At 44.5% G+C, this 12,939-nt stretch overlaps 20 non-coding genes across 20 annotated transcripts; all 20 read right to left on the bottom strand.

The window, feature by feature from the left end:
• Positions 1-230: 230 nt before the first annotated feature.
• On the bottom strand, positions 231-349 carry LOC130399457 (5S ribosomal RNA). Its single transcript, XR_008901967.1, has one exon. It is a non-coding gene; the product is annotated as a 5S ribosomal RNA (ribosomal RNA).
• A 529-nt stretch (positions 350-878) lies between these two features.
• Positions 879-997, bottom strand: LOC130399456 (5S ribosomal RNA). Its single transcript, XR_008901966.1, has one exon. It is a non-coding gene; the product is annotated as a 5S ribosomal RNA (ribosomal RNA).
• A 529-nt stretch (positions 998-1,526) lies between these two features.
• On the bottom strand, positions 1,527-1,645 carry LOC130399455 (5S ribosomal RNA). The gene has a single exon (XR_008901965.1). It is a non-coding gene; the product is annotated as a 5S ribosomal RNA (ribosomal RNA).
• Positions 1,646-2,174: 529 nt separating this feature from the next.
• Positions 2,175-2,293, bottom strand: LOC130399454 (5S ribosomal RNA). Its single transcript, XR_008901964.1, has one exon. It is a non-coding gene; the product is annotated as a 5S ribosomal RNA (ribosomal RNA).
• A 529-nt stretch (positions 2,294-2,822) lies between these two features.
• Positions 2,823-2,941, bottom strand: LOC130399452 (5S ribosomal RNA). The gene has a single exon (XR_008901962.1). It is a non-coding gene; the product is annotated as a 5S ribosomal RNA (ribosomal RNA).
• A 529-nt stretch (positions 2,942-3,470) lies between these two features.
• Positions 3,471-3,589, bottom strand: LOC130399451 (5S ribosomal RNA). The gene has a single exon (XR_008901961.1). It is a non-coding gene; the product is annotated as a 5S ribosomal RNA (ribosomal RNA).
• A 529-nt stretch (positions 3,590-4,118) lies between these two features.
• LOC130399450 (5S ribosomal RNA) lies at positions 4,119-4,237 on the bottom strand. Its single transcript, XR_008901960.1, has one exon. It is a non-coding gene; the product is annotated as a 5S ribosomal RNA (ribosomal RNA).
• Positions 4,238-4,766: 529 nt separating this feature from the next.
• Positions 4,767-4,885, bottom strand: LOC130399449 (5S ribosomal RNA). Its single transcript, XR_008901959.1, has one exon. It is a non-coding gene; the product is annotated as a 5S ribosomal RNA (ribosomal RNA).
• A 529-nt stretch (positions 4,886-5,414) lies between these two features.
• Positions 5,415-5,533, bottom strand: LOC130399448 (5S ribosomal RNA). The gene has a single exon (XR_008901958.1). It is a non-coding gene; the product is annotated as a 5S ribosomal RNA (ribosomal RNA).
• A 529-nt stretch (positions 5,534-6,062) lies between these two features.
• On the bottom strand, positions 6,063-6,181 carry LOC130399446 (5S ribosomal RNA). Its single transcript, XR_008901956.1, has one exon. It is a non-coding gene; the product is annotated as a 5S ribosomal RNA (ribosomal RNA).
• Positions 6,182-6,710: 529 nt separating this feature from the next.
• Positions 6,711-6,829, bottom strand: LOC130399445 (5S ribosomal RNA). The gene has a single exon (XR_008901955.1). It is a non-coding gene; the product is annotated as a 5S ribosomal RNA (ribosomal RNA).
• Positions 6,830-7,358: 529 nt separating this feature from the next.
• LOC130399444 (5S ribosomal RNA) lies at positions 7,359-7,477 on the bottom strand. The gene has a single exon (XR_008901954.1). It is a non-coding gene; the product is annotated as a 5S ribosomal RNA (ribosomal RNA).
• A 529-nt stretch (positions 7,478-8,006) lies between these two features.
• On the bottom strand, positions 8,007-8,125 carry LOC130399443 (5S ribosomal RNA). The gene has a single exon (XR_008901953.1). It is a non-coding gene; the product is annotated as a 5S ribosomal RNA (ribosomal RNA).
• Positions 8,126-8,654: 529 nt separating this feature from the next.
• LOC130399442 (5S ribosomal RNA) lies at positions 8,655-8,773 on the bottom strand. The gene has a single exon (XR_008901952.1). It is a non-coding gene; the product is annotated as a 5S ribosomal RNA (ribosomal RNA).
• A 529-nt stretch (positions 8,774-9,302) lies between these two features.
• On the bottom strand, positions 9,303-9,421 carry LOC130399441 (5S ribosomal RNA). The gene has a single exon (XR_008901951.1). It is a non-coding gene; the product is annotated as a 5S ribosomal RNA (ribosomal RNA).
• Positions 9,422-9,950: 529 nt separating this feature from the next.
• Positions 9,951-10,069, bottom strand: LOC130399440 (5S ribosomal RNA). The gene has a single exon (XR_008901950.1). It is a non-coding gene; the product is annotated as a 5S ribosomal RNA (ribosomal RNA).
• Positions 10,070-10,598: 529 nt separating this feature from the next.
• LOC130399439 (5S ribosomal RNA) lies at positions 10,599-10,717 on the bottom strand. Its single transcript, XR_008901949.1, has one exon. It is a non-coding gene; the product is annotated as a 5S ribosomal RNA (ribosomal RNA).
• Positions 10,718-11,246: 529 nt separating this feature from the next.
• LOC130399438 (5S ribosomal RNA) lies at positions 11,247-11,365 on the bottom strand. Its single transcript, XR_008901948.1, has one exon. It is a non-coding gene; the product is annotated as a 5S ribosomal RNA (ribosomal RNA).
• A 529-nt stretch (positions 11,366-11,894) lies between these two features.
• LOC130399437 (5S ribosomal RNA) lies at positions 11,895-12,013 on the bottom strand. The gene has a single exon (XR_008901947.1). It is a non-coding gene; the product is annotated as a 5S ribosomal RNA (ribosomal RNA).
• A 529-nt stretch (positions 12,014-12,542) lies between these two features.
• On the bottom strand, positions 12,543-12,661 carry LOC130399435 (5S ribosomal RNA). Its single transcript, XR_008901945.1, has one exon. It is a non-coding gene; the product is annotated as a 5S ribosomal RNA (ribosomal RNA).
• Positions 12,662-12,939: the final 278 nt, after the last annotated feature.

Below are 12,939 nucleotides of genomic sequence, written 5' to 3'. Positions count from 1 at the left end.
GTGTTTGTGTTGGTGAAAGTTTAAGAAATGTACAACTGTCGGTTCAGCTCTCTGGTGCTCCCTGCTGGCAGTATCACTATACTGTCCTCATGTTTCACAAAAATAGTTTTGAGAGACGTTGTCAGTTTTTGTATGTTGCTTAAATCCTCCAAAGCGGTTGGCAGTAAACATCAGGTCACGGTACGCCACGGTAGGCCACGGAGTCAATGAGCTCGAGTTGAAAAAGAAAAAGCTTACAGCACCTGGTATTCCCAGGCGGTCTCCCATCCAAGTACTAACCAGGCCCGACCCTGCTTAGCTTCCGAGATCAGACGAGATCGGGCGTGTTCAGGGTGGTATGGCCGTAAGCAATTAGTGCAGGCGCAAAACCAGGTTTTATACAGTAGCACATAAGGAGTGAGAAAGCTGCTGAGGCTCGACGTTACACTTTTACAAAAACAATCATTAGTTAGATATAAACGGCAGTAATTGATTCAGTAGGACTCCTTATCCATGTAAACGATCATTGTGACATCTGAATTCATTAATTATCTGAAATACACTGCGTGTGCGTGTGATGTTAAATGTTTGAACCAAGGTTAACGGTTAAAGTGTCAGAGAATGGGTGGTGATTTTTTGACGTCCTCCCATGATCTGAAGTGAGCGTGCGTGTTTGTGTTGGTGAAAGTTTAAGAAATGTACAACTGTCGGTTCAGCTCTCTGGTGCTCCCTGCTGGCAGTATCACTATACTGTCCTCATGTTTCACAAAAATAGTTTTGAGAGACGTTGTCAGTTTTTGTATGTTGCTTAAATCCTCCAAAGCGGTTGGCAGTAAACATCAGGTCACGGTACGCCACGGTAGGCCACGGAGTCAATGAGCTCGAGTTGAAAAAGAAAAAGCTTACAGCACCTGGTATTCCCAGGCGGTCTCCCATCCAAGTACTAACCAGGCCCGACCCTGCTTAGCTTCCGAGATCAGACGAGATCGGGCGTGTTCAGGGTGGTATGGCCGTAAGCAATTAGTGCAGGCGCAAAACCAGGTTTTATACAGTAGCACATAAGGAGTGAGAAAGCTGCTGAGGCTCGACGTTACACTTTTACAAAAACAATCATTAGTTAGATATAAACGGCAGTAATTGATTCAGTAGGACTCCTTATCCATGTAAACGATCATTGTGACATCTGAATTCATTAATTATCTGAAATACACTGCGTGTGCGTGTGATGTTAAATGTTTGAACCAAGGTTAACGGTTAAAGTGTCAGAGAATGGGTGGTGATTTTTTGACGTCCTCCCATGATCTGAAGTGAGCGTGCGTGTTTGTGTTGGTGAAAGTTTAAGAAATGTACAACTGTCGGTTCAGCTCTCTGGTGCTCCCTGCTGGCAGTATCACTATACTGTCCTCATGTTTCACAAAAATAGTTTTGAGAGACGTTGTCAGTTTTTGTATGTTGCTTAAATCCTCCAAAGCGGTTGGCAGTAAACATCAGGTCACGGTACGCCACGGTAGGCCACGGAGTCAATGAGCTCGAGTTGAAAAAGAAAAAGCTTACAGCACCTGGTATTCCCAGGCGGTCTCCCATCCAAGTACTAACCAGGCCCGACCCTGCTTAGCTTCCGAGATCAGACGAGATCGGGCGTGTTCAGGGTGGTATGGCCGTAAGCAATTAGTGCAGGCGCAAAACCAGGTTTTATACAGTAGCACATAAGGAGTGAGAAAGCTGCTGAGGCTCGACGTTACACTTTTACAAAAACAATCATTAGTTAGATATAAACGGCAGTAATTGATTCAGTAGGACTCCTTATCCATGTAAACGATCATTGTGACATCTGAATTCATTAATTATCTGAAATACACTGCGTGTGCGTGTGATGTTAAATGTTTGAACCAAGGTTAACGGTTAAAGTGTCAGAGAATGGGTGGTGATTTTTTGACGTCCTCCCATGATCTGAAGTGAGCGTGCGTGTTTGTGTTGGTGAAAGTTTAAGAAATGTACAACTGTCGGTTCAGCTCTCTGGTGCTCCCTGCTGGCAGTATCACTATACTGTCCTCATGTTTCACAAAAATAGTTTTGAGAGACGTTGTCAGTTTTTGTATGTTGCTTAAATCCTCCAAAGCGGTTGGCAGTAAACATCAGGTCACGGTACGCCACGGTAGGCCACGGAGTCAATGAGCTCGAGTTGAAAAAGAAAAAGCTTACAGCACCTGGTATTCCCAGGCGGTCTCCCATCCAAGTACTAACCAGGCCCGACCCTGCTTAGCTTCCGAGATCAGACGAGATCGGGCGTGTTCAGGGTGGTATGGCCGTAAGCAATTAGTGCAGGCGCAAAACCAGGTTTTATACAGTAGCACATAAGGAGTGAGAAAGCTGCTGAGGCTCGACGTTACACTTTTACAAAAACAATCATTAGTTAGATATAAACGGCAGTAATTGATTCAGTAGGACTCCTTATCCATGTAAACGATCATTGTGACATCTGAATTCATTAATTATCTGAAATACACTGCGTGTGCGTGTGATGTTAAATGTTTGAACCAAGGTTAACGGTTAAAGTGTCAGAGAATGGGTGGTGATTTTTTGACGTCCTCCCATGATCTGAAGTGAGCGTGCGTGTTTGTGTTGGTGAAAGTTTAAGAAATGTACAACTGTCGGTTCAGCTCTCTGGTGCTCCCTGCTGGCAGTATCACTATACTGTCCTCATGTTTCACAAAAATAGTTTTGAGAGACGTTGTCAGTTTTTGTATGTTGCTTAAATCCTCCAAAGCGGTTGGCAGTAAACATCAGGTCACGGTACGCCACGGTAGGCCACGGAGGCAATGAGCTCGAGTTGAAAAAGAAAAAGCTTACAGCACCTGGTATTCCCAGGCGGTCTCCCATCCAAGTACTAACCAGGCCCGACCCTGCTTAGCTTCCGAGATCAGACGAGATCGGGCGTGTTCAGGGTGGTATGGCCGTAAGCAATTAGTGCAGGCGCAAAACCAGGTTTTATACAGTAGCACATAAGGAGTGAGAAAGCTGCTGAGGCTCGACGTTACACTTTTACAAAAACAATCATTAGTTAGATATAAACGGCAGTAATTGATTCAGTAGGACTCCTTATCCATGTAAACGATCATTGTGACATCTGAATTCATTAATTATCTGAAATACACTGCGTGTGCGTGTGATGTTAAATGTTTGAACCAAGGTTAACGGTTAAAGTGTCAGAGAATGGGTGGTGATTTTTTGACGTCCTCCCATGATCTGAAGTGAGCGTGCGTGTTTGTGTTGGTGAAAGTTTAAGAAATGTACAACTGTCGGTTCAGCTCTCTGGTGCTCCCTGCTGGCAGTATCACTATACTGTCCTCATGTTTCACAAAAATAGTTTTGAGAGACGTTGTCAGTTTTTGTATGTTGCTTAAATCCTCCAAAGCGGTTGGCAGTAAACATCAGGTCACGGTACGCCACGGTAGGCCACGGAGGCAATGAGCTCGAGTTGAAAAAGAAAAAGCTTACAGCACCTGGTATTCCCAGGCGGTCTCCCATCCAAGTACTAACCAGGCCCGACCCTGCTTAGCTTCCGAGATCAGACGAGATCGGGCGTGTTCAGGGTGGTATGGCCGTAAGCAATTAGTGCAGGCGCAAAACCAGGTTTTATACAGTAGCACATAAGGAGTGAGAAAGCTGCTGAGGCTCGACGTTACACTTTTACAAAAACAATCATTAGTTAGATATAAACGGCAGTAATTGATTCAGTAGGACTCCTTATCCATGTAAACGATCATTGTGACATCTGAATTCATTAATTATCTGAAATACACTGCGTGTGCGTGTGATGTTAAATGTTTGAACCAAGGTTAACGGTTAAAGTGTCAGAGAATGGGTGGTGATTTTTTGACGTCCTCCCATGATCTGAAGTGAGCGTGCGTGTTTGTGTTGGTGAAAGTTTAAGAAATGTACAACTGTCGGTTCAGCTCTCTGGTGCTCCCTGCTGGCAGTATCACTATACTGTCCTCATGTTTCACAAAAATAGTTTTGAGAGACGTTGTCAGTTTTTGTATGTTGCTTAAATCCTCCAAAGCGGTTGGCAGTAAACATCAGGTCACGGTACGCCACGGTAGGCCACGGAGTCAATGAGCTCGAGTTGAAAAAGAAAAAGCTTACAGCACCTGGTATTCCCAGGCGGTCTCCCATCCAAGTACTAACCAGGCCCGACCCTGCTTAGCTTCCGAGATCAGACGAGATCGGGCGTGTTCAGGGTGGTATGGCCGTAAGCAATTAGTGCAGGCGCAAAACCAGGTTTTATACAGTAGCACATAAGGAGTGAGAAAGCTGCTGAGGCTCGACGTTACACTTTTACAAAAACAATCATTAGTTAGATATAAACGGCAGTAATTGATTCAGTAGGACTCCTTATCCATGTAAACGATCATTGTGACATCTGAATTCATTAATTATCTGAAATACACTGCGTGTGCGTGTGATGTTAAATGTTTGAACCAAGGTTAACGGTTAAAGTGTCAGAGAATGGGTGGTGATTTTTTGACGTCCTCCCATGATCTGAAGTGAGCGTGCGTGTTTGTGTTGGTGAAAGTTTAAGAAATGTACAACTGTCGGTTCAGCTCTCTGGTGCTCCCTGCTGGCAGTATCACTATACTGTCCTCATGTTTCACAAAAATAGTTTTGAGAGACGTTGTCAGTTTTTGTATGTTGCTTAAATCCTCCAAAGCGGTTGGCAGTAAACATCAGGTCACGGTACGCCACGGTAGGCCACGGAGTCAATGAGCTCGAGTTGAAAAAGAAAAAGCTTACAGCACCTGGTATTCCCAGGCGGTCTCCCATCCAAGTACTAACCAGGCCCGACCCTGCTTAGCTTCCGAGATCAGACGAGATCGGGCGTGTTCAGGGTGGTATGGCCGTAAGCAATTAGTGCAGGCGCAAAACCAGGTTTTATACAGTAGCACATAAGGAGTGAGAAAGCTGCTGAGGCTCGACGTTACACTTTTACAAAAACAATCATTAGTTAGATATAAACGGCAGTAATTGATTCAGTAGGACTCCTTATCCATGTAAACGATCATTGTGACATCTGAATTCATTAATTATCTGAAATACACTGCGTGTGCGTGTGATGTTAAATGTTTGAACCAAGGTTAACGGTTAAAGTGTCAGAGAATGGGTGGTGATTTTTTGACGTCCTCCCATGATCTGAAGTGAGCGTGCGTGTTTGTGTTGGTGAAAGTTTAAGAAATGTACAACTGTCGGTTCAGCTCTCTGGTGCTCCCTGCTGGCAGTATCACTATACTGTCCTCATGTTTCACAAAAATAGTTTTGAGAGACGTTGTCAGTTTTTGTATGTTGCTTAAATCCTCCAAAGCGGTTGGCAGTAAACATCAGGTCACGGTACGCCACGGTAGGCCACGGAGTCAATGAGCTCGAGTTGAAAAAGAAAAAGCTTACAGCACCTGGTATTCCCAGGCGGTCTCCCATCCAAGTACTAACCAGGCCCGACCCTGCTTAGCTTCCGAGATCAGACGAGATCGGGCGTGTTCAGGGTGGTATGGCCGTAAGCAATTAGTGCAGGCGCAAAACCAGGTTTTATACAGTAGCACATAAGGAGTGAGAAAGCTGCTGAGGCTCGACGTTACACTTTTACAAAAACAATCATTAGTTAGATATAAACGGCAGTAATTGATTCAGTAGGACTCCTTATCCATGTAAACGATCATTGTGACATCTGAATTCATTAATTATCTGAAATACACTGCGTGTGCGTGTGATGTTAAATGTTTGAACCAAGGTTAACGGTTAAAGTGTCAGAGAATGGGTGGTGATTTTTTGACGTCCTCCCATGATCTGAAGTGAGCGTGCGTGTTTGTGTTGGTGAAAGTTTAAGAAATGTACAACTGTCGGTTCAGCTCTCTGGTGCTCCCTGCTGGCAGTATCACTATACTGTCCTCATGTTTCACAAAAATAGTTTTGAGAGACGTTGTCAGTTTTTGTATGTTGCTTAAATCCTCCAAAGCGGTTGGCAGTAAACATCAGGTCACGGTACGCCACGGTAGGCCACGGAGTCAATGAGCTCGAGTTGAAAAAGAAAAAGCTTACAGCACCTGGTATTCCCAGGCGGTCTCCCATCCAAGTACTAACCAGGCCCGACCCTGCTTAGCTTCCGAGATCAGACGAGATCGGGCGTGTTCAGGGTGGTATGGCCGTAAGCAATTAGTGCAGGCGCAAAACCAGGTTTTATACAGTAGCACATAAGGAGTGAGAAAGCTGCTGAGGCTCGACGTTACACTTTTACAAAAACAATCATTAGTTAGATATAAACGGCAGTAATTGATTCAGTAGGACTCCTTATCCATGTAAACGATCATTGTGACATCTGAATTCATTAATTATCTGAAATACACTGCGTGTGCGTGTGATGTTAAATGTTTGAACCAAGGTTAACGGTTAAAGTGTCAGAGAATGGGTGGTGATTTTTTGACGTCCTCCCATGATCTGAAGTGAGCGTGCGTGTTTGTGTTGGTGAAAGTTTAAGAAATGTACAACTGTCGGTTCAGCTCTCTGGTGCTCCCTGCTGGCAGTATCACTATACTGTCCTCATGTTTCACAAAAATAGTTTTGAGAGACGTTGTCAGTTTTTGTATGTTGCTTAAATCCTCCAAAGCGGTTGGCAGTAAACATCAGGTCACGGTACGCCACGGTAGGCCACGGAGGCAATGAGCTCGAGTTGAAAAAGAAAAAGCTTACAGCACCTGGTATTCCCAGGCGGTCTCCCATCCAAGTACTAACCAGGCCCGACCCTGCTTAGCTTCCGAGATCAGACGAGATCGGGCGTGTTCAGGGTGGTATGGCCGTAAGCAATTAGTGCAGGCGCAAAACCAGGTTTTATACAGTAGCACATAAGGAGTGAGAAAGCTGCTGAGGCTCGACGTTACACTTTTACAAAAACAATCATTAGTTAGATATAAACGGCAGTAATTGATTCAGTAGGACTCCTTATCCATGTAAACGATCATTGTGACATCTGAATTCATTAATTATCTGAAATACACTGCGTGTGCGTGTGATGTTAAATGTTTGAACCAAGGTTAACGGTTAAAGTGTCAGAGAATGGGTGGTGATTTTTTGACGTCCTCCCATGATCTGAAGTGAGCGTGCGTGTTTGTGTTGGTGAAAGTTTAAGAAATGTACAACTGTCGGTTCAGCTCTCTGGTGCTCCCTGCTGGCAGTATCACTATACTGTCCTCATGTTTCACAAAAATAGTTTTGAGAGACGTTGTCAGTTTTTGTATGTTGCTTAAATCCTCCAAAGCGGTTGGCAGTAAACATCAGGTCACGGTACGCCACGGTAGGCCACGGAGTCAATGAGCTCGAGTTGAAAAAGAAAAAGCTTACAGCACCTGGTATTCCCAGGCGGTCTCCCATCCAAGTACTAACCAGGCCCGACCCTGCTTAGCTTCCGAGATCAGACGAGATCGGGCGTGTTCAGGGTGGTATGGCCGTAAGCAATTAGTGCAGGCGCAAAACCAGGTTTTATACAGTAGCACATAAGGAGTGAGAAAGCTGCTGAGGCTCGACGTTACACTTTTACAAAAACAATCATTAGTTAGATATAAACGGCAGTAATTGATTCAGTAGGACTCCTTATCCATGTAAACGATCATTGTGACATCTGAATTCATTAATTATCTGAAATACACTGCGTGTGCGTGTGATGTTAAATGTTTGAACCAAGGTTAACGGTTAAAGTGTCAGAGAATGGGTGGTGATTTTTTGACGTCCTCCCATGATCTGAAGTGAGCGTGCGTGTTTGTGTTGGTGAAAGTTTAAGAAATGTACAACTGTCGGTTCAGCTCTCTGGTGCTCCCTGCTGGCAGTATCACTATACTGTCCTCATGTTTCACAAAAATAGTTTTGAGAGACGTTGTCAGTTTTTGTATGTTGCTTAAATCCTCCAAAGCGGTTGGCAGTAAACATCAGGTCACGGTACGCCACGGTAGGCCACGGAGTCAATGAGCTCGAGTTGAAAAAGAAAAAGCTTACAGCACCTGGTATTCCCAGGCGGTCTCCCATCCAAGTACTAACCAGGCCCGACCCTGCTTAGCTTCCGAGATCAGACGAGATCGGGCGTGTTCAGGGTGGTATGGCCGTAAGCAATTAGTGCAGGCGCAAAACCAGGTTTTATACAGTAGCACATAAGGAGTGAGAAAGCTGCTGAGGCTCGACGTTACACTTTTACAAAAACAATCATTAGTTAGATATAAACGGCAGTAATTGATTCAGTAGGACTCCTTATCCATGTAAACGATCATTGTGACATCTGAATTCATTAATTATCTGAAATACACTGCGTGTGCGTGTGATGTTAAATGTTTGAACCAAGGTTAACGGTTAAAGTGTCAGAGAATGGGTGGTGATTTTTTGACGTCCTCCCATGATCTGAAGTGAGCGTGCGTGTTTGTGTTGGTGAAAGTTTAAGAAATGTACAACTGTCGGTTCAGCTCTCTGGTGCTCCCTGCTGGCAGTATCACTATACTGTCCTCATGTTTCACAAAAATAGTTTTGAGAGACGTTGTCAGTTTTTGTATGTTGCTTAAATCCTCCAAAGCGGTTGGCAGTAAACATCAGGTCACGGTACGCCACGGTAGGCCACGGAGTCAATGAGCTCGAGTTGAAAAAGAAAAAGCTTACAGCACCTGGTATTCCCAGGCGGTCTCCCATCCAAGTACTAACCAGGCCCGACCCTGCTTAGCTTCCGAGATCAGACGAGATCGGGCGTGTTCAGGGTGGTATGGCCGTAAGCAATTAGTGCAGGCGCAAAACCAGGTTTTATACAGTAGCACATAAGGAGTGAGAAAGCTGCTGAGGCTCGACGTTACACTTTTACAAAAACAATCATTAGTTAGATATAAACGGCAGTAATTGATTCAGTAGGACTCCTTATCCATGTAAACGATCATTGTGACATCTGAATTCATTAATTATCTGAAATACACTGCGTGTGCGTGTGATGTTAAATGTTTGAACCAAGGTTAACGGTTAAAGTGTCAGAGAATGGGTGGTGATTTTTTGACGTCCTCCCATGATCTGAAGTGAGCGTGCGTGTTTGTGTTGGTGAAAGTTTAAGAAATGTACAACTGTCGGTTCAGCTCTCTGGTGCTCCCTGCTGGCAGTATCACTATACTGTCCTCATGTTTCACAAAAATAGTTTTGAGAGACGTTGTCAGTTTTTGTATGTTGCTTAAATCCTCCAAAGCGGTTGGCAGTAAACATCAGGTCACGGTACGCCACGGTAGGCCACGGAGTCAATGAGCTCGAGTTGAAAAAGAAAAAGCTTACAGCACCTGGTATTCCCAGGCGGTCTCCCATCCAAGTACTAACCAGGCCCGACCCTGCTTAGCTTCCGAGATCAGACGAGATCGGGCGTGTTCAGGGTGGTATGGCCGTAAGCAATTAGTGCAGGCGCAAAACCAGGTTTTATACAGTAGCACATAAGGAGTGAGAAAGCTGCTGAGGCTCGACGTTACACTTTTACAAAAACAATCATTAGTTAGATATAAACGGCAGTAATTGATTCAGTAGGACTCCTTATCCATGTAAACGATCATTGTGACATCTGAATTCATTAATTATCTGAAATACACTGCGTGTGCGTGTGATGTTAAATGTTTGAACCAAGGTTAACGGTTAAAGTGTCAGAGAATGGGTGGTGATTTTTTGACGTCCTCCCATGATCTGAAGTGAGCGTGCGTGTTTGTGTTGGTGAAAGTTTAAGAAATGTACAACTGTCGGTTCAGCTCTCTGGTGCTCCCTGCTGGCAGTATCACTATACTGTCCTCATGTTTCACAAAAATAGTTTTGAGAGACGTTGTCAGTTTTTGTATGTTGCTTAAATCCTCCAAAGCGGTTGGCAGTAAACATCAGGTCACGGTACGCCACGGTAGGCCACGGAGTCAATGAGCTCGAGTTGAAAAAGAAAAAGCTTACAGCACCTGGTATTCCCAGGCGGTCTCCCATCCAAGTACTAACCAGGCCCGACCCTGCTTAGCTTCCGAGATCAGACGAGATCGGGCGTGTTCAGGGTGGTATGGCCGTAAGCAATTAGTGCAGGCGCAAAACCAGGTTTTATACAGTAGCACATAAGGAGTGAGAAAGCTGCTGAGGCTCGACGTTACACTTTTACAAAAACAATCATTAGTTAGATATAAACGGCAGTAATTGATTCAGTAGGACTCCTTATCCATGTAAACGATCATTGTGACATCTGAATTCATTAATTATCTGAAATACACTGCGTGTGCGTGTGATGTTAAATGTTTGAACCAAGGTTAACGGTTAAAGTGTCAGAGAATGGGTGGTGATTTTTTGACGTCCTCCCATGATCTGAAGTGAGCGTGCGTGTTTGTGTTGGTGAAAGTTTAAGAAATGTACAACTGTCGGTTCAGCTCTCTGGTGCTCCCTGCTGGCAGTATCACTATACTGTCCTCATGTTTCACAAAAATAGTTTTGAGAGACGTTGTCAGTTTTTGTATGTTGCTTAAATCCTCCAAAGCGGTTGGCAGTAAACATCAGGTCACGGTACGCCACGGTAGGCCACGGAGTCAATGAGCTCGAGTTGAAAAAGAAAAAGCTTACAGCACCTGGTATTCCCAGGCGGTCTCCCATCCAAGTACTAACCAGGCCCGACCCTGCTTAGCTTCCGAGATCAGACGAGATCGGGCGTGTTCAGGGTGGTATGGCCGTAAGCAATTAGTGCAGGCGCAAAACCAGGTTTTATACAGTAGCACATAAGGAGTGAGAAAGCTGCTGAGGCTCGACGTTACACTTTTACAAAAACAATCATTAGTTAGATATAAACGGCAGTAATTGATTCAGTAGGACTCCTTATCCATGTAAACGATCATTGTGACATCTGAATTCATTAATTATCTGAAATACACTGCGTGTGCGTGTGATGTTAAATGTTTGAACCAAGGTTAACGGTTAAAGTGTCAGAGAATGGGTGGTGATTTTTTGACGTCCTCCCATGATCTGAAGTGAGCGTGCGTGTTTGTGTTGGTGAAAGTTTAAGAAATGTACAACTGTCGGTTCAGCTCTCTGGTGCTCCCTGCTGGCAGTATCACTATACTGTCCTCATGTTTCACAAAAATAGTTTTGAGAGACGTTGTCAGTTTTTGTATGTTGCTTAAATCCTCCAAAGCGGTTGGCAGTAAACATCAGGTCACGGTACGCCACGGTAGGCCACGGAGTCAATGAGCTCGAGTTGAAAAAGAAAAAGCTTACAGCACCTGGTATTCCCAGGCGGTCTCCCATCCAAGTACTAACCAGGCCCGACCCTGCTTAGCTTCCGAGATCAGACGAGATCGGGCGTGTTCAGGGTGGTATGGCCGTAAGCAATTAGTGCAGGCGCAAAACCAGGTTTTATACAGTAGCACATAAGGAGTGAGAAAGCTGCTGAGGCTCGACGTTACACTTTTACAAAAACAATCATTAGTTAGATATAAACGGCAGTAATTGATTCAGTAGGACTCCTTATCCATGTAAACGATCATTGTGACATCTGAATTCATTAATTATCTGAAATACACTGCGTGTGCGTGTGATGTTAAATGTTTGAACCAAGGTTAACGGTTAAAGTGTCAGAGAATGGGTGGTGATTTTTTGACGTCCTCCCATGATCTGAAGTGAGCGTGCGTGTTTGTGTTGGTGAAAGTTTAAGAAATGTACAACTGTCGGTTCAGCTCTCTGGTGCTCCCTGCTGGCAGTATCACTATACTGTCCTCATGTTTCACAAAAATAGTTTTGAGAGACGTTGTCAGTTTTTGTATGTTGCTTAAATCCTCCAAAGCGGTTGGCAGTAAACATCAGGTCACGGTACGCCACGGTAGGCCACGGAGTCAATGAGCTCGAGTTGAAAAAGAAAAAGCTTACAGCACCTGGTATTCCCAGGCGGTCTCCCATCCAAGTACTAACCAGGCCCGACCCTGCTTAGCTTCCGAGATCAGACGAGATCGGGCGTGTTCAGGGTGGTATGGCCGTAAGCAATTAGTGCAGGCGCAAAACCAGGTTTTATACAGTAGCACATAAGGAGTGAGAAAGCTGCTGAGGCTCGACGTTACACTTTTACAAAAACAATCATTAGTTAGATATAAACGGCAGTAATTGATTCAGTAGGACTCCTTATCCATGTAAACGATCATTGTGACATCTGAATTCATTAATTATCTGAAATACACTGCGTGTGCGTGTGATGTTAAATGTTTGAACCAAGGTTAACGGTTAAAGTGTCAGAGAATGGGTGGTGATTTTTTGACGTCCTCCCATGATCTGAAGTGAGCGTGCGTGTTTGTGTTGGTGAAAGTTTAAGAAATGTACAACTGTCGGTTCAGCTCTCTGGTGCTCCCTGCTGGCAGTATCACTATACTGTCCTCATGTTTCACAAAAATAGTTTTGAGAGACGTTGTCAGTTTTTGTATGTTGCTTAAATCCTCCAAAGCGGTTGGCAGTAAACATCAGGTCACGGTACGCCACGGTAGGCCACGGAGTCAATGAGCTCGAGTTGAAAAAGAAAAAGCTTACAGCACCTGGTATTCCCAGGCGGTCTCCCATCCAAGTACTAACCAGGCCCGACCCTGCTTAGCTTCCGAGATCAGACGAGATCGGGCGTGTTCAGGGTGGTATGGCCGTAAGCAATTAGTGCAGGCGCAAAACCAGGTTTTATACAGTAGCACATAAGGAGTGAGAAAGCTGCTGAGGCTCGACGTTACACTTTTACAAAAACAATCATTAGTTAGATATAAACGGCAGTAATTGATTCAGTAGGACTCCTTATCCATGTAAACGATCATTGTGACATCTGAATTCATTAATTATCTGAAATACACTGCGTGTGCGTGTGATGTTAAATGTTTGAACCAAGGTTAACGGTTAAAGTGTCAGAGAATGGGTGGTGATTTTTTGACGTCCTCC

Source organism: Gadus chalcogrammus, chromosome 12 (genome assembly GCF_026213295.1).
Source record: "Gadus chalcogrammus isolate NIFS_2021 chromosome 12, NIFS_Gcha_1.0, whole genome shotgun sequence".
NCBI lineage: Eukaryota > Metazoa > Chordata > Actinopteri > Gadiformes > Gadidae > Gadus > Gadus chalcogrammus.
Note: the sequence above shows the minus strand (reverse complement) of the source record. Positions and strands in the feature narration are given on the sequence as shown.